Source organism: Trachemys scripta, chromosome 18, assembly GCF_013100865.1.
Source record: "Trachemys scripta elegans isolate TJP31775 chromosome 18, CAS_Tse_1.0, whole genome shotgun sequence".
Taxonomy (NCBI): domain Eukaryota; kingdom Metazoa; phylum Chordata; order Testudines; family Emydidae; genus Trachemys; species Trachemys scripta.
In genome coordinates, this window is record NC_048315.1 from 6,983,392 (window position 1) to 7,003,228 (window position 19,837).

At 45.3% G+C, this 19,837-nt stretch overlaps 1 long non-coding RNA gene across 1 annotated transcript in view; it reads left to right on the top strand.

Moving 5' to 3' along the window:
- The first annotated feature begins 10,580 nt into the window (after positions 1–10,580).
- The window catches only part of LOC117867312, a 68,852-nt gene continuing 59,595 nt past the window's right edge, over positions 10,581–19,837 (top strand). Inside the window, exons 1-2 of the long non-coding RNA XR_004643361.1 lie at positions 10,581–10,680; positions 15,904–16,021. This is a non-coding gene — a long non-coding RNA (uncharacterized LOC117867312). The remainder of the gene's footprint in view (positions 10,681–15,903; positions 16,022–19,837) is intronic.

Here is a 19,837-nt window from a genome sequence, read left to right on the forward strand (position 1 = left end):
TGGGGAATATTCAGAAAGGCTAGCGGTATTTAATAGAAGAGGCTGTAATGTGGGGAATGAATCATAGAATATCAGGGTTGGAAGGGACCTCAGGAGGTCATCTAGTCCAACTCCCTGCTCAAAGCAGGACCAATTCCCAACTAAATCATCCCAGCCAGGGCTTTGTCAAGCCTGACCTTAAAAAACCTCTAAGGAAGGAGATTCCACCACCTCCCTAGGTAACCCATTCCAGTGCTTCACCACCCTCCTAGTAGTTCAGTAGGCCTAGTATAAATGTCTGAGCATAAAGTATAACAAATAATTATTTTGTTCCTGTTGTTTTGCATTCACGTACAAACCAGTGAAAACACCATTTTCTTATCAGGAACCCTTTCTAGGATTTGGTATTCAAATACTCATGAACGCTAATCGTCTTACTTTCCCTCCATTAGGGAAATTTTAACTCTTGTCCTCAGTTGCTGAGTAGATATTTAAGCTGGTAATAACGTGAGACAGAGGGGAATTAGCTGGCTCTGTCTGCCCATTCTGTTTACGAAGACCTCCAAAGATCATAGCTGTAGAATTAAAGGGGTATAAATTTGCATTCAAATTATTTTTCTGCGGTGGAGGGGTTCATTTTTAACATGATGCGAGGAATATTATGTACATTTCCCCCCCTTGTCATCTCTTTTATCTTTAGCCGCTTCCCTTCAAGCTTTTGGCACAGGTATAATTAGGTGTGTATCACGTACTATTCTCCCACAGTGCAGTCTCAAGGTTAGTTATTCTGTAGTGACCAGTGTGTTGTGTTGTGTTGTGGTGCAAGATTACCTGTAAATTCTCCTTCCATAATTTATTTCCTCAGTCAAGGAACCTGTTTAAAAACTAGCATCTATACGTAGCCTGCCAGTTTCTAGGAAACTTCTGCCATGAGGCCAGATTCTAGAATACTGGAATAGCTGCACTAAAGTCAGTCATAAATAAGATCAAAATCTGGCCCTTGGTTTCTAACTTAGAGGGAATGGTAAGGATCTTACCGCTGCTTGATATGAACAGAAGTCACTGACTGTCCCCCGGGACCCATTTCTCTTGAAGCTGTTGGGCTGGGTATAACGAGAGAGGAGGGGAACTACCACCACTCCTCAGGATGGGGATTGCAGCTCTGTATTGCTGGGATTGCATGGAAATGAGTCCCCCCGTTTCCCTTAGCAGCTGTTACCTGCTGGAGCAGGAGGTGGAAGATGAGAGACAAGGGGTAGGACTTGAACCTTGCAGGGAGGGTTGCCATGCCTGTGCAGGGTAGGGTGGAGGTTACTTTCAGCCTAGCTGGATTCCAGGCTACCTAGAGATATCAAGACTCCTTAGCCAGGGAGATGACTTCAAGCCACATAGTCCTTTAAAGTCTCTCCCTCCTGCTGATTGTCAATCAGCTGTAAAAGATTCCATTCTCTGCTGATTGAAGGAAGTTCCTGTGTCTCTCCCAACCTACCTCCTCCTTAATATACAGTGGTGGGGCTTGGTGGAGAGAAATTCTGCTCCTGGGCAGTGAGAAAAGTTAACAAATTTGGGTGCTTCTCTCACTATGTATATAGTAGCTTCTATAATCATGACTCACAGAAACTCCTTAGCTCCACAGTCATGGAAATTATTTTGGCCAGACGTACGTCCCCTTAAGTGCCCAGAACATATGCATGGAAATAGGATCTTTTTCGCTTACAGTAGTTTATTTGCTTCAGCTACTCTTTACCTGCCTCATAAACCATAATCCTCATTGGTCCTCCCACCTCCTCACTGCTGTTGAGGTGACAAACAGGATTAGGAATGTGGATGAGGGAATAAAAAGCCAGGAGTAACTGCCCTCCCAAGCAAAAGACACTTCATGAATGAATAAACAGAGAGAAGGGAAATGTGCTCAATATGATGGCAGTGGTGGGATTGTGTCTACGATGTTCTTCACCCTTTCCCAGAAACCATTAGTAGTTTCACCCATTTATGAATATTTCTGTTTGGACTTCAGTTTGCTTCAAGGAAGTTTTTGCATTAACTTTTCCTGGTGATTCTGGAGCCCCTGAGAAGATCATGAGAGAGGGGAAACTTAAAGTGCCCTGTTGATCTGGCTTTGGGGGCCCATATGTGAGTTTGTGGAATGACTCAGCAGGAAAAGAAACCAAGAGTCGCAGTCAGCATGGTCTTCTCCTCAAAAGTTAGTGTTTAAAACAAAAGGGTAAAGTGAGTCAATGTAATCAGGAAATAAAGAGGAGAACTCCCCAGTTCGGGGATCAGCCCAGTGGCACTTCATCTATGCTGAGAATTTTAGGCACGGGCGCAGCTGTACTGGTGTCAAGATTGGTGCGGATGCTCGTGTAGACTGGTAGTTGGTCTTTTTACCATGGTGTGGACCATGCTGAGAAGGGTGACATGGACTTCTGGAAAATGGGCTGAGAACTACATCATTTAGCACAGGACACTAAACATTAACCACACGTGTGGATTTTGTTTTCGACTCATAGACTTTAAGGTCAGAAGGCTCCTTTCTAATAGTTCCACTGTTGGTTTCTCTCCTGCTTCTACATTAATCCTGTTCTGTTTCTGAAGCAGCAACTGTAGTCACACAGATATAGATGTCAAGAGTAGTTGGGGGTGTGTCCTTGGTTCTGTCAGCTTCACTCTAGGCAGTTGCCTTGCTCTATATTCCACTTTTCTATTTATAATAATAATAATTATTATTAATAATGTATTTGTATTGTGGTAGCATGTTGGCGTCTAAGTCATGCACCGTGCCCCACTGTGTTGCTGTACAACACTGAACAAAAAGATGGCCCCTGCCCCAAAGAGTTTACAATCTAAACAAAAAAAATGTCTTCAACAGAGACTTGAATTCGGGTTGCTGGCTTCAGAGTCCAGAAGCTGGCTGTTACCCCATGGAAGTAGCTAGGCTCTTGGGCTCTCTAGTGAGGATGGGAATCTCTGCATTTCAGGGGAACATCTGGAGTCAGGAATTCTAAGTAGCAGGATGAACGTTACGCTCAGTGCCTTAAGAGATGGACGGAGGCGGTGGGTTTGTGTGATCTTACCTAGTCACCTGAGGTGGAGTACACTGCAAGAAGTGAATGTGAACTAGAAGGAAATTCATCATTACAGATGCTTTGTCTCTCAGTCTTGCCCCATTATACATGCACACAGAGAGAGCGGGGCCTCCTGCTGACATTTAGGAGGAGGAATGCATCGTTGCTTGCTTTTTGTGTGTTTTGATTTTAGTCACATCTAAACGTTTCCCACATATCTGCAATCTGACGCTTGTGTCTTTCATGCATTGCACTCCAGGGTGTAGCATCAGATGAAGGGCAAATTCTCTTCCCACTTGACTGTAAGTAAATGTGGAGATGGTCCATTGGCTTCAGGAGTGACTCTGGATTTACAGTTGTGTATTTGGGAGGACAGTTTAGCATAAGGACTGCAGAAAATGGAAGTAATGAACAGGCTTAAAGTGGTGCTCAAGCAAGAAGCAAACAAACCCTAAAGCACCCCAAATCTCCCCCTATAGCCCAGAAATAAAAGGTGACACCTCACTGATTATGTAAGGTTCTATCTTCACTGCAGAAAAAGGGGTGTGTTTGCAGACAAGGCAGGTAGTTTTTACTTTGATGTGGCTAGTTGAGGTCAGCCCTATACCCCACAGCTGAGATTCACCTTGACTAGCTACAGCAGGGGTAGGCAACCTATGGCACATGTGCCAAAGGTGGCACGCGAGCTGATTTTCAGTGGCACTTACACTGCCCGGGTCCTGGCCATCAGTCCGGGGGGCTCTGCATTTTAATTTAATTTTAAATGAAGCTTCTTAAACATTTTAAAAACCTTATTCACTTTACATACAACAATAGTTTAGTTATATATTATAGACTTATAGAAAGAGACCTTCTAAAAATGTTAAAATGCATTACTGGCACGCGAAACCTTAAATCAGAGTGAATAAATGAAGACTTGGCACACCACTTCTGAAAGGTTGCCGACCCCTGAGCTACAGCAAGGTAGAAACGACAGTGCTTTATCTCCACTAGAATTTTATATGGAATTAGTATCTGAATGTAAACATACACCTTTTTTGAAGTGATAATTATTGGGTGTCACATTTTATTTCAGGATTGTAGAGGGGCATTGTGTGTGGTTTGAGGTTTGTTCGCTATCAAGCTATCTTGATGGAAGAAACCTTGTGAAGACAAAGCCTAAGCTTTATTTTCATAGTTTACTTTCTACAGATCAAATAAATATCAGTATGTGCATGTTGACTAGACTTTTTCTTCCCTATGGACCAGATTGTTATCTCCATTACACTAGTATAAACCCAGAATAACTCTATTGACTTCAGTGGCGTTATTCCAGATTTATGCTGGGGTAACTGAGAGCAGAATTAAGACCAAAGTCTTTCGTGGATACAGTAAAATCTGGCAATTGCCTCATTCACAGATTAATTCTATTTTAGGGAAAATAACATGGCCCAAGTTCTACAGTCTCTACTCAGGCAAAGCTGCCATTGATTTTACTGGGGTTATTTGCTGAGTCCCTGATTTTCCAAAAGACCTCTCACCACCCTTGTATGCTCCAGCTCAAACTGTGGGTCGGGAACCCAAAGTGGGTTAGACTTAGACTTGCTGGGGTCCAGGGTCAGAGTAGAAACCTGAGACCACTGCCCAGGGCTGAAGCCCTTGGGCTTCAGCTTTGGCCTTCCTGTCCGGAGCTTTTGCTCAGGCTTCGGTCCTCCCTCCTGGGAGTAGTAATTTTTGTTGTCAGAAGAGGGTCGCGGTGCAATGAAGTTTGAGAACCCCTGCGCTAGCTCAAGGGTTCTTAGATGTCAAAGGATGATGGTCATTCTGCCCTTTCCATATTGCTAAACAGGAGAGGGTCCTGGTTAGATTGAAGAGATGTTCTGGGATGATCCCACTGAGAATAAGGTTGAGAATAACTGATTTAATCAATATGGGGCCAGTACAGTGTAAGGAATATCGGATTTGGATCCATATTAATTAAGACACGTTCTAGCAGGACTAGGAACATAGAGCCCAGTTCTCCACAAATGTAAATGAGTGTATCGCCATTGATTCCAATGAAACGATGCTGGTTTACACATGCTGAAGACCTGGCCCATCTTGTAGAATGAAGGGTTACTTATTTACCAAGTGCCACGGGTGCACGTGGTGTGGTGGAGAGATGCTTTTCCCTACACAAATCTTGTTGATTGCCCCATCGCAGCTGCAGCTTTCAGTCATCTGTCATTGCATCGGAGACATAACTAAGGGGTGATTGGCTGCCTCAACAGTCAAGCTGAGCTTATTGCACTTTCTGGCATAACTCATGGCAGATTTTGTACTTCGCCGTCAGAAGTGGAGGGAACTTGGATGCAATAACATCCCTTGAGAACGCATCGTCCTTTCAGCAGCCCGGGAGGGAGTTATTTGTGCGGTACGTTAGCTATTGTTTTCAGTTTTAATCCTGGGGCAAAACTTCCTGAGTTTCTTGGGGGGTAAATCCTCAGCTGGTGTAATTTGACATTGTCATTAGAGCTATTCTGATTGACGCCAGGCATGGCTCTGACCCGGAGTCTTTTGTGTCAAAGATTTATCCAACAAATGCCATTGTTTCATTGACTTTTATTCTGATTTCACATACATCAGCTACACCAGTGGAACTCCATTGTCTTTAGTGGAATTACTCTTGATTTACACAAACATAAACAAGAGGGGAAAGTTTCCAGTTAAACTGAACACGACTTTTCTTGTGGCTGTGAAGGAAAAGAAATACTGTTTGTATCTTTAGTCTGCAGCCTTGCCTAAGTGTTACGATAAGGTTACAGGGTTACTAAAAGTGGGGTATCTTTTGTGTGTGTATGAGAAACAGATGTGAATAAACCCAAGTTCGATTTCCAAGCACTGCCTGGGGAATATTGTTAACTAATTATAGAAAACAGAAGATGCGCTCCCCTCTTCTTGCATTTTTGATAAACATTGTCTCCTCTCAACAGCTGAGTATTTAATTAGGGTTGATTGTTGTTAACATGTTCAATAACTACTCATTAGAAGGGGGAGGTGTCCTCTGATCCAACGTGGCCTGAAGCACAGAAGAACGGAGGGTGTTCATAATTAAGGATGCAATTTATTTTAGTAAGTCATGTGTACAGCAGCCAACATTTTAGGTTAATTTTCAAGGTTAAAGGGTAGAATTTAAAAAACCTCCCCTGCAACTTCTGAGGACAGAGTCTTGTTTGATAGCTACCCATCTATACCCATGGTGTGAGTGACTTCACCTGTTTGACCTCAGGTCAAATAGGTCTCAGAGAGTCCAAAGATGCCAGGTATCAGTGGATACACAATATATGCTAGGGTTGCTCATGCCTCTATAAATCCATGCCATGGGGGACTTTGATACAGCAAGATGTGTATATATTTGCTACTAAACCTCTGTCCAAAATGGCAAAGCAAAGCAGTGGAAAGGTTTTACCCTGTTCATCAGAATTGAACAATCAGGTAAGATGGAGTTAGCACTGAGCCTTAACTCAAGCCCCCAGATCGGGGCACCCCTTAATTATGGTGAAGTTTGGGTCTTGATGTGAACTTGGCAGCTCAGGTTTGTCTTTATTTCTTAAGAGAAATTAGTGAAGAAGGAAGATCTCTAACTGAATATTGATACAAAAAAAGATGTCCTGGGCGGTGAATCCTCCATTTCGAAAAGTTCTCAGCAAGGTAGCATGGCCTTGTAACCCCATTAAGAGTCACGAGGAATAGAGTTGGCAGAACCAGCGCTATAAACAGCCCATAGAGATTGGTTTATTCAGGTCTACTATTGTTTCTCAACCAGATGTTTAATTCTGAGTTACGACATTGTCTCTAAACTCAAGAAGATGAACGCTAGATCTAAACCAGTGGAATATCCAGAGAAGATGGATATGATAGTGTAGTGTGATATAAAGGTATTGACAGCTTGTGTTTGGGACAGCAGTGTCACTCATGCTGCAAGTTTCAAGTGAGTTCAACAGGCTATCCTGAAGGAGTATTGGCGTGCACATCTCCCATCATGTTTTCTATAGTTGCCATATATTTTAGAAAAGTGTAGGTGAATTTAAAAACAAGTATTGGGATGCTTGCTTTTGTATAGCTCTGACTGTAAAGCCTGACTCATTGGTGCCACAAGACCAATTCTACAAATCTCTGCAGGAAAGAAAAAAATCACTAATACATTAAAAACTACCCAATTTACCTACAATAGGTCTTCTAAACATAAAAAATATCCCAACTTTAAAGTCTTGGATTTCTACATCTCTGGACCTTCAAGGCCAAAACCAAATACTACGTGTTGTTATGGTAGGGCCCTACCAAATTCACGGTCCATTTTGGTCAATTTCACGGCCATAGGATTTTAAAAATCTTAAATTTTATGATTTCAACTACTTAAATCTGAAATTTCACGGTGTTGTAATTGTAGGGATCCTGACCCAAAAAGGAATTGTGGGGGGGGGGGGGTTTGCAAGGTTATTGGAGGAGGATGGTGGTACAGCTACCCTTATTTCTGTGCTGCTGCTGGCGGCGGCGCTGCCTTCAGAGCTGGGTAGCTGGAGAGCGGCGGCTATTGGCTGGGAGCCCAGCTCTGAAGGCATAGCCGCTGGCTGCAGAGCTGGCCCTCAGTCAGCAGCTGCCGCTCTCTGGCTGCCCAGCTCCAAAGACAGCAGCACAGAAGAAAGGATGGCATGGTATGGTATTGCCACCCTTACATTTGTGCTGCTGCTAGCGGGGCATTGCCTTCAGAGCTGGGCACCCGGCCAACAGCCGCCGCTCTCCAGCCACCCAGCTCTGAAGGCAGTGCAGAAGTAACCTTGCAACCCCCCTTCAACTCTCTTTTGGGTCAGGACCCCCAATTTGAGAAACGCTGGTCTCCTCCGTGAAATCTATATAGTATAGGTAGAAGCACAAAAAAGACCAGTTTCACAGGGGGAGACCAGATTTCATGGACTTCAATGCATTTTTCTAAATGGCCATGAATTTGGTAGGCTCCTAGTTATGGGTTGAGTTAAAGCTTGCTGAAAATGGTGGGTGTAGCATCCACCCTTCATTATAAATAAATGTAAGAAACAATTAAGCCCCTCTACGGAACCACGTAGCTAAAATAATAGCAGGGTCCACTCAGAACAGGAGGTCAGACTAGATGATCCAATGGTCTCTTCTGACCTTAAACTTTATGACCATGACAAACTACAGGTACATATCACCACTCAAAACAAAGGCACATGTGGGTTGCAGGGGTTTTGCTGGGTGTTATTTGGTGGAGAGGTGTGTGTCTGTCTCTATTGGAGAAGCATGAGAAGAAACAGCTGAGAGAGAAGCAGCAGAATGCAAAGGACATAGCCAGAACAAGCACTGGGCATATGGCCCTGAGAAAAGCCTAGAAGGAGAGAGAGCTTTTGGGTTAGGTGCTGGCTGGAAAGTGGTTTGGAACTGTGTGCAAGGAAACTGTCATCTGCTGTTTGATTCCTGTTGTGTTTAGGGAAACAGGCTTTGACACCTTTTTTATGAATAGACAGGATTGCATCAAAGAGACTTGACTCCAGCATCAATTTCTCCTCCTAACCTTAACAACCCCTTGGATCCTGAATTTTGGCTAGCCTGTGACATAAAATAGGGGAAGCAATGCCATGTTGGAAAGCTGAAAAAATTCACATTTGGGAAAGAAAGAAAGAAACATTTTTGTGGCAGATATATTTAAAAAAAAAAGTATCTCTTTGAGGCTGCTTGGTGGTTTGGAGTGTTAGGGTAAATCCTGGGTGGGATGGATTAGTGAGCACAGTGCACGGGAGGTGATCAAAGGTGCATGTTCAAATGCAGTTTTTCATATGGCTGTGCAATTTATCACACTCCTATCCAGTGACCTGAAGAAGAGCTCTGTGAAACTTGAAATTTGTTCCTTCCCCCAACAGAAGTTGGTCCAATAAACGATATTACTTCATCTCCCTGTCTGTCATATGGTATATGTTAAAACCGCCATGTAAAGAATACACACAAGAAACCATTTATAGGACACAAATTGTATTGGTCCTACAAAAATCAGGAACTATGCCTTATGTTCTTGAACATCCTCTACTCGCATTTTATTAAACTCTTTGTGTGTATATGGACATCTCTCATTTATAGAGCACTCCTATACGAGTATCCCTCTCTCTTTGTGTGAATTATAATTTAAACATAGGTTTTATTTTTTTTTTTAGCATTTATGGTTAAGGGCATGATTTAAACTGAAAGTTGAAGGAAATTCTGAGGTTACATACCTTAAACCTCTCTATGCCTAGGGACTGCAGAAATCAGAATAGTGATACCACCTTACAAATCAGACTTTGTTACCCTATAACCTCTTCAGATAACTCTGTAGTATTATTTAGTACTTTTATTTATTATGGACAAGGACCCCATTGTGCTAGGTGCTGTACAATCACAGAACAAAGAGTTGGTCCCTGTCCCAAAGAGTTTATAATCTAAGTAACTCTCAACTGTTATTTGCTGATGTTATGGATTTCAGCGCGGGAGCCTTTACACTGCCAGAGTGGTAAAAGGAGCTTAAGTTAAACGAGAATCAAGCATATGCATGTATAATCACACAGGCCTCTCTATCTTGATACATAACATATTTTAAAGAGGAAAATGCCCGTGATATCTTGCAGAACAGAATACAATTATTGAAAAAGAAATTGATGCACAAATACTTCTTGTACTGTGGAGAGAAGGAACTAGCTATCTCTCTGTTTTGACCTCAGGCAGTGTCTTTTTCTTCCTCCATCCCATATCCCTGCTATCTGAATGCAAAGTCTTGCATAAAGCAATGAAAATATGCTGATTTGGAATTACATACTACAAGAACTTTACAGCTGCATCAAATTATCTTGGCATACATATTTTTGGGGGTATATATGAAAATAATGTCTTTTATCATTTAATGCGATCATATGTTTTCTGAGGGAATTGAATTAGATAAATATTTACACAAAGAATTACTATATCAAGATACAGAGGTGTGTATAAATATATTTCACCAGAGAGCTTGCAGCAGAAGTCAGAAATATGGAGATTTTCAGACCTAGCCACTCTTTTCCAATAGTCTGTGTCTGTTCCTTTAAGTTTTGTGGGAAGAATGTTGTCTCCAATGTCAAAATGTCTATCTGAAGAAAGGTCTTTAGTAAGCAGGTGAAAACATGCTAGTTTTTTTTTTTTTAAAAAGCTGAAGTGTCAGTGTGTAAGGACTTCTGAGGTTTACAATCAATATGGGTTTTATCAAATACAATCGTGGGAGAGCGGAACATTTTTCAGCATTTCACATGTAACTGTATTTATATAGAAAATAACTGTGTGTGTGCCAAAAGATATCACCCTGAGGACTTAGAGAGCTTGCAGATTAGGTCAGAATCAAAGGCAGAAGTTCAGATTAATTGTCAGAACGTAACATAAAACTCCCTGATTCAGGTGGGTGTGAGGGAATTAGAAAAAGCCCGTATATTTTTAAGGCATATTCAAATTTACCAATGTTACTTTTCAAATCACAAGAACTTTTCCTTTTTTTCCTGTTAGATTGTAAAGGAAGTGGATTTCAACGGTACTTAACTGACCCATGTCTCACTCAGGTAGCTCAGGAGGTGCTGATGCAGATGACTACTTCAATAGAAGATAGAAGGTAGGAGAATATTATAACAGCATCTCCTTCCAGTGAGAGTTTTGAACTCATACGTGTGTGTGTTACTGCCCTATAACAGATGAAATGTCAGATGTGCCTAAGAGTGTGTGTGAGAAAAAGAGAGAGACTAAACTGATAGGCCTTGTCTACACTACGAGAGTAGTTCGATTTTACTTAAATCGAATATTTGGAATCGATATTGCAAAGTCGAACGTGTGTGTCCACACTAAGGACAGTAATTCGACTTTGTGAGTCCACACTAACGGGGAAAGCGTCGACATTGGAAGCGGTGCACTGTGGGCAGCTATCCCACAGTTCCCGCAGTCCCCGCTGCCCATTGGAATTCTGGGTCGAGCCACCAATGCCTTCTGGGTAAAAAAATGTGTCGAGGGTGCTTTTGGGTAACTGTCGTCATCCATCCATCACTCACTCCCGCCCTCCCTCCCTCCCTGAAAGCGCCGGCGGGAAATCATTTCGCGCACTTTTCAAGTCATTGACAGCGCGGACGCCACAGCACTGTGAGCATGGAGCCCGCTGCAACCATCGCTGCAGTTGTGGCCGCTCTCAACGCCTCGCAGCTTATCATACAGGTTGCCCTGAGGCAGATGCAGAAAAGTCAGGCGAGGAGGCTACGTCAACGCGGTGATGGCCTGAAGTGTGAGAGTAGCACAGACCTCTCAGAAAGCAGGGGACCCAGCGCCGAGGACATCACGGTGGCAATGGGTCATGTTGATGCCGTGGAACGGCGATTCTGGGCACGGGAAACAAGCACTGAGTGGTGGGACCGCATAGTGCTGCAGGTCTGGGATGAATCACAGTGGCTGCGAAACTTCCGCATGCGGAAGGGAACTTTCCTTGAACTTTGTGAGTTGCTGTCCCCTGCCCTGAAGCGCAATGACACCCGGATGCGACCAGCCCTGACTGTCCATAAGCGAGTGGCCATAGCCCTCTGGAAGCTTGCAACGCCTGACAGCTACCGGTCAGTCGCGAGCCAGTTTGGGGTGGGCAAATCTACCGTGGGGGTTGTTGTGATGCAAGTAGCCAAGGCAATCGTTGATGTACTGCTGCCAAAGGTAGTGACCCTGGGAAACGTGGAGGCGATCATAGATGGCTTCGCAGCGATGGGATTCCCAAACTGCGGTGGGGCCATAGATGGAACTCACATCCCTATCCTGGCACCGGACCACCAGGCCAGCCAGTACATTAACAGAAAGGGCTACTTTTCCATGGTGCTGCAAGCACTGGTGGACCACAGGGGACGTTTTACCAACATCTACGTGGGATGGCCGGGCAAGGTTCATGACGCTCGTGTTTTCAGGAACTCTGGTCTGTTTAGACGGCTGCAGCAAGGTATTTACTTCCCGGACCACAAAATAACTGTTGGGGATGTGGAGATGCCTATAGTCATCCTCGGGGACCCAGCCTACCCGCTAATGCCCTGGCTCATGAAGCCCTATACAGGTGCCCTGGACACTGAAAAAGAACTCTTCAACTACCGGCTGAGCAAGTGCAGAATGGTGGTGGAGTGTGCTTTTGGACGTCTCAAGGGGAGATGGAGAAGCTTGATGACTCGCTGTGATCTCAGCGAAACCAATATCCCCATTGTTATAGCAGCTTGCTGTGTGCTCCACAATCTCTGTGAGAGCAAGGGGGAGACCTTTATGGCGGGGTGGGAGGTTGAGGAAATTAGCCTGGCTGCTGATTACTCACAGCCAGACAGCCGGGCGATTAGAAGAGACCAGCGGGAAGCGCTGTGCATCCGGGAGGCTTTGAAAGCAAAGTTCCTGAGTGAGCAGGGTAACCTGTGACTTTCTAATTTTGTGTACAGAGAAGCCTTCACCCCACTTCCAACACACGTTTCAAAATAAAAATAGTTCTACTTTGTTAAAGCACACCGTTTTCTTTAATACTGTTTTCGCGGGAATTTTTTAAAACTGGGACGCAGACTGTGGTGCGGAGCGGGTGTAGTGTAGTCGCGCGAATGCAGCTTCTAAACTGAAGGACTGACAGGCTCCGGTGCGGTGGGATGGTTCTTTCAACGGAGCCTGTCACCCCTCCTGATAGGGACTGTGTGTATGGGGGTACTATGTGACTTTGTGGCGGGGGGGGACGCTTACAGATCCCCTGCTGTGTGGCTCTGTGATCCTGCCTAAGGACCGCCGCTTCAGATCTCTAACTGCCCTCCCGTGCCACAAAGTCACAGAGCAACCCACCTCCCACCACATAACATGAAAAGAACCTCCCAGACTAACCAGGGTAAGTAGTCACTGCATCACTGCACTATGTATGTGCCCTGCTGCTGTGCCTGCCCCCTACTATGTACCCTGCCAAAGGTGACTGTCCTGTCCAATTACCAACCCCCTTTCCCCCCCCTCCTCCAAAAGAACATGATGGAAACAGTAGTTAACAGAAACATATTTTTTATTAACAACTACACAGGGGACTGGGAAGTGAAACTTGGACGGGGGCTTGTGTCAGGCGGGAAGGAAAGAACTTGTCAAACTTTGGGGACTGAGAGCCTTCTGCTGCTCGAGCTCTCTGCAGGGGTGCAGTGAGAGTTAGCAGGGACTCTGCCGCCTCTCCTTCTGTGCACTTTGGGTGAAGGGAGTATGGGACTTGGTGGCGGGGGAGGGCGATTAGAGATGGACTGCAGCGGGGCTCTGTCCTCCTGCCTCCGTTCCTGCAGAACATCCACAAGGCGCCGGAGCGTGTCCGTTTGCTCCCTCAGTAGTCCAAGCAGGGTTTGAGTCGCCTGCTGGTCTTCCTGACGCCACCTCTCCTCCCGATCCATGTTGGCTTGGTGCATTTGGGACAAGTTCTCCCGCCACTGGGTCTGCTGTGCTGCCTGTGCTCTGGAGCAGGCTATAAGCTCGGAGAACATGTCCTCCCGTGTCCTCTTCTTCTTATGCCTAATCCTCCCTAGCCTCTGGGAGTGTGATGACAGGCTAGGTTGTGAGACAGTCGCAGATGGGGCTGTGGGAATGGGAAAAAGGGAGTGAATTCCTCAGAAAGATAAATGTAGTTGTGAACAAAGAACATAGTCTTTCTCTGTGAACAGGACCATGCACAGCACCTATCACATGCGCACTCAGCACAAGGTCGAATTCTCGGCCTTCGCATTCACTGTCTGTGGTTTTGCAGAGCACTTTTGAGAACCCTGTCAGGACAACGGAATTTCTGTTGCAGGCAGACATGGTAAGCCGTAGATTCGTGGCAGCTTAAAACTTTAATATTAGCAATGGCCTCATTTCACATTGAAATCAATGTCGGTCCCTGCTGCCAGCAATCCGGCAAGCAGGAAGTTTGCTCCTGTCCCACACCCTCGCGGCTGTCCCCGGGAACGATCCCTTTCGGCTGACCCTTTCCCGCCTCCACCGCGTGGCTGCAAACCAGCCAACACTAATAACATTCCCCTACCTCATTCAAAGCAGGTCTTCATGAGCGACATCACCCTCATGAGGATCTCTGAGAGCGACAGACAGAGAATGCTCCGGGAAAGCCTCCAAAGACCAGGGCCGTATGCCGCCATGCTGTGCCAAGCAATGATTCCGGAGTACTTGCTAGTCTCGTGGCGCGGCAACGTGTCCTACTACGGAGGACCCAATAAGGCCGCTCTCCCCAAGAACCTAATGCAGCGGATTTCAAATTACCTGCAGGAGAGCTTCCTTGAGATGTCCCAGGAGGATTTCTGCTCCATCCCCGGACATATAGACCGCATCTTACTGTAGCTGCAGTAGCAGGGACTACACAGTAGAGCGGCTTGGGCAGGACAATCATGCAAAACCGGACATTGCTAGATTTTTTTGAAATACTTGCACTGCCCATGACTGAACCGTTAAGTTATTCAAAGTAATCATGAGAAACCCATTTTTTACATTGTTAATAATCATGTTCTGTTACAAATAAATGTTTAGATGTTTACAACACTTACTGGATGATCCTTCACCAGATTCTGTGTCCGGGGTAACGGCTGGGGAGGGTTGGTAGGGGATCTCTGTAAGGGTGATGAAGAGATCCTGGCTGTCGGGGAAATCAGCGTTGTGAGCGCTGTCGACTGCCTCGTCCTCCTCATCTCCTTCCTCATCTTCCCCGTCCGCTAACATGTCCGAGGATCCGGCCGTGGACACTATCCCATCCTCAGAGTCCACAGTCAGTGGTGGGGTAGTGGTGGCGGCCGCACCGAGGATGGAATGCAGTGCCTCGTAGAAACGGGATGTCTGGGGATGGGATCCGGAGCGTCCGTTTGCCTCTTTGGTCTTCTGGTAGCCTTGCCTCAGCTCCTTGATTTTCACGCGGCACTGCGTTACATCCCGGCTGTATCCTCTCTCTGCCATGTCTTTAGAGATCTTCTCATAGATCTTTGCATTCCGTCTTTTGGATCGCAGCTCGGAAAGCACGGACTCATCGCCCCACACAGCGATGAGATCCAAGACTTCCCGATCAGTCCATGCTGGGGCCCTCTTTCTATTCTGAGCTTGCACTGCCATCAGTGCTGGAGAGCTCTGCATCGTTGCCAGTGCTGCTGAGCTCGCCACGATGTCCAGACAGGAAATGAGATTCAAACTGGCCAGACAGGAAAAGGAATTCAAATTCAAATTTTCCCGGGGCTTTTCCTGTGTGGCTGGTCAGAGCATCCGAGCTCGTACTGCTGTCCAGAGCGTCAACAGAGTGGTGCACTGTGGGATAGCTCCCGGAGCTATTAACGTCGATTTCCATCCACACCTAGCCTAATTCGACATGGCCATGTCGAATTTAGCGCTACTCCCCTCGTCGGGGAGGAGTACAGAAGTCGAATTAAAGAGACCTCTATGTCGAACTAAATACCTTCGCGGTGTGGACGGGTGCAGGGTTAATTCGATGTAACGGCGCTAACTTCGACATAAACGCCTAGTGTAGACCAGGCCATAGGCTCTTGAAACATTCCTAATACGGATAATGTCACCCCATATAGACTGCAGCCCACAAATGGTATGAACTCTAATCCTACTATGGATAATACAGACACACATTTTAACAGCATTGCTGGTGGTTAATATTTGGAACATCTTACCAAGGGATGTGGTGGATTCTCCATTACTTGAATTCTTTCTAGATATGCTCCACTTCAATCACATGTTATTGGGCTTGGTGCAGGAATCACTGGGTGAAATTCTATGGCCTGTGAAAAAGGTCAGACCTAGATGATCACAATGGTCCTTTAAAATCTATAAATTCTCTTTTCAGCTCAAAAGATGGGGACCTATGGTTTCGGAACCTGACAACTCTCACGTCTTGTACAGCCTTGTAATCTGCTACCCTGTCTATCAAAACAATCTGCTTCCGCATGGAGCTCAAACATATGGTACGTTAATGTCATCCTGCACCACAAAGGTCAGAGTAGACACTGCATGGTAGGTTCCCCCAGAAATCCCACTGTTATGCAACACACTGGGACAAAAATGCTGTTTGGTCTAGGAGAGGATGCAAAAAGCTGGGCCCAGAGCCCATAAATTCCAAGCTTACTTTTTTAGGCCAGTCTCAATGACCATAATGATCCCTTCTAAGCTTAAAATCTGTGACTCTAGGATAATGTAGCGGTTGCAAGTGAAGGAGAAAGAGAGAGAGTTATCAACATCCAAACACCTGCCACCCTCTCGGAGCTACAATAATTGAGCAATCCTCCTCCTGTTTCTTGCAGTCCCAGATGACAGTGTGTAAGGATGTTCCTTTTAAACTCCATTGCTCTAGAGTGCCTGGGTATTCTGGATCATTTTGGAGGGGTTCTGGAACGCCGTGGGAATGTGTGCATACATTCTGGATCGCCTTATGAGGATGTGTTCACGCGTGTGCACGCACGCAGGGGGATTCTGGATTGGTTTGGGGAGTGTGTTGTGTGTGGATACAGGGTGGGGGTTCGGGATTACCTTGGGAGGAACTTGAAGTTCTGGATTACCTTGGAGGGCTTTCGATCTCCTTGGGGGATCCAGTATGCTCAGGGGTAGGGACATTACAGAGCACTTGCCTTTAGAGTCCTGGTACATCTGAAGGTATTTCTCCCCCCATTCAGAGGGACTCGGGGCCCAATTCAGAGCAGGTGTAATTTTCACATCAATAAACTGCCATAAAGAGGGTGTAAGCAGTTACAGTTTATGTGACGAAGGGGCATACGGACAGGGCTGTAGCAGGAAAAGTGTCCAACACGAGGGTAAAAGGAGGTGTAGGAAAAGGCACATGGTGGGACCTGGGGATACTCTAGCTGTGTCTTTTTCCTGCTTTGTGTGATTTCCAGCTGAGCTACCAGGGAGGGTTGTAGAACTGTACCGATTATTTCTATAATACGCTCTATAAATATCCTAAGACGTGGCCTGATTTTTAGAGATGCTGAACGCTTGCAGCTTCCGTTCGCTTCAGTGGGAGTTTGGATGCAATGCACTTTGGAAAATCTGGCCGATAGTGTAGCATTTTGACCTTTGTGAGATCACTCGTGGCAGGGCTAGGACAAGTACCAACAAATAAAACAAAGGTCTATTTAGTCTTTGTCACCTGTGCTCATGCCCAGTAGCCCCATAATCTGCAAGTGGCCGGGCTGGAATCAGACGACCGGTGTGCAGAGGAAGATGCTAGGCAATGTGAGTAAGGAGTAGGAGCCAACACCTTGTCCTTTAGTAAGTGACATAACATTGTTCATGAAATATGGACCTGATCCTGCGGTCCTATCGCAGGCAACCTTCCCCTCCCCCCCATCAATAGGGATGGGTTTCAGGGGCACCCCTACGTTCTTGCATATTAAAAAAAAAAAAATTCTAGGCCACATTCTGCAAACACTTCCGACGGGATGAAACGTTGATTGCCCTGGGGCGTCCCACGGAAGGCACATAGCTCAAATCCTCATGGTATTTAGGCACCTAACTCCCATTGATTTCAATGCCTTTGAGGATCTAAGCCATACCACTTACTACCCACTGGTGCTAAATGTTTGCAGAATCAAGCTGATAAATCAGACCTCTCTTCATGCCTCTCCTTTGCTGCCTCAGTCTTTCCTGCTGCCATCCTGACCTCTCTAGCCTACTCTCCCATTTCCTTCCTCGGCTGCTGGTCCTGGATGGAATATTAACGAATCGAAGGCACCCTTAAAACTACTTTATATTTTTCCGAAGCTGGATTTTTTGGTCTCAAGTAACTCACTGGGAGTCACTAGGCCCGGTGTTCCTCCCACGCTGCTGTTATCTGAGTGTAGTTCCGTTGACGTTAGTGGAGTTACTTCACGTGGCGATACAAATGAGTGTGCAGTATTGTGAGGGAGGCCGGGCACGCTGCTCCAGCTGGGGTACATGGGGCAGGCTGGGCCAAAGGGGACGGGCACACTGCTCCCAGGAAGGTGCGTGGGGGAGAATTGGCTGAAGGCACACGGAGGAGGCCAGGCGTGCTGCTCCAATGACTGTACCTGGAAGAAGTCAGCTCTGCAATTCCAGTACATTCCTATTTCCTGCTGACTAGATGCTTTTGCATGGACAAAGGTGGGGGTGGGAGGGAGACTCAGCAGTAAAAAAGAAAAAGAAAAAAACCCCTCTCCCTTCCCAGTGCTCCTTTCTCTTGTATTTATTTATTTATTTATTTCTGTTGTGCCTTCTGACAGCGATGATGGAACTGTCATGCTTTAGTGCCCACAGTCTCATGATCAGGCACCTGTTCTCTACAGTTTAATCTCTTTACTCCTTTTATATAGAGATTCTATATATAACCCCCAGCTAAACAAAATGTGAAGAAAAATCAAATCTAATTACATGCCATTGATTTCTTTCCAAATTTGCTTCTAATACACTTTTTGACTCCTCGATGTTTTTTCCCCTTCTCCTTTCCTTTCCCCACTTTCATTCATTCAGCTGCAGCCTTCTCTCATGAAAATGAGTTTCTATATTGCCTTGCATTGGACTTGCAGGACCACGGAGCGTTTAGGGAATATGCAGACCGACAGGTTTTTTCTTTTAATAGGAAATAGGGATTCTCAGTGCGTTGAGGATTTTCATAAGGCACAGGTAGGACCTTGTAGCTTTCTGAATTTTTTTTTTTTCCTTTTTAAACCTGACCTCTGCTTATGGGGTGTGCGGGGAACAGGAGCTGCTGGCCATCAGCAGTTGCACTTAGCTCTGTTTATTTAACAGAATAACTTACCATGTACTTGGTGACATTAGTGCTTTTAGCAATTGAGACCAGCTGTTGGTTATCCTGGGGCTCATGTGTTGCAGGTTGGGGGGCGGTGCGTGAGGGAAGATGACATCTGATTAAATTCTACTGTATCAGCCTTTGCAAATTATCAGTCTACTCAATGTCTATGCGAATATTTTTGCTATCTTGGATCTCATGTTTGCCCAGCTTGTCTTTGTGCTTAGCTATGTATTTATTTATTTATTTGATTCCCGAGCAATTGAATGTGTTGCTCCAATAAAACCATTGAGAGCAGTGAGAGATACCTCTGCATTTGATAGCTGGTGAGTTTGCATGCTTGTGAGGCAGCTACTGAGGGTCTGTGACATTCACTCATCTGATCAGTCTTTTAAACCAGAACTCTCGCCCCTTGTTACATGTTAACGCAAATTCAAAAACATTTCGAGGAGGGGGGATGAATATGGAAGGACAATCGAGTACGTTCTCAATCTCTCAAGTCACTCATATGGAGTTTCAGAATCTGGCTAGCATGTTTTAAATGTTCAGTAACTGCTGTAATGAAAAGAGCGAGAAGGAGGTAAATATTTGAATCGCTTTAGATACAATATATTTTTTCCCCTGGCTTTCAGTTGCAATCGATCAAAAATATTATTTGGGATGTCGATACAGTCTGTGTTTATTACTTGATTTTGAACACACCAGGGGATATTGATTTTGGCAGGGGGGTGGGTGGTCTTGTGGCTACAGACCATAACTGGGAGTCAGGCAGGGTCCATGTTCTATTCCCAGCGCTGCCAGGACTTCCTCTCTGTGCCACTGTTCCCCATACCTGAATTAAATGGACTAATAATATCGATGTATCTACTGGCATGTGTCTCAGAAGGCTTATTTCATTACTGGATGTAGAGTGGTCTGAGATCCTCAAATGGAAGGTGCTACGGAAGGGAACGGGTATTGTTTGTTTATTTTGAGTCTAGGATGATACTGGCTCTTCTTCGGGTCAGTAGCACCC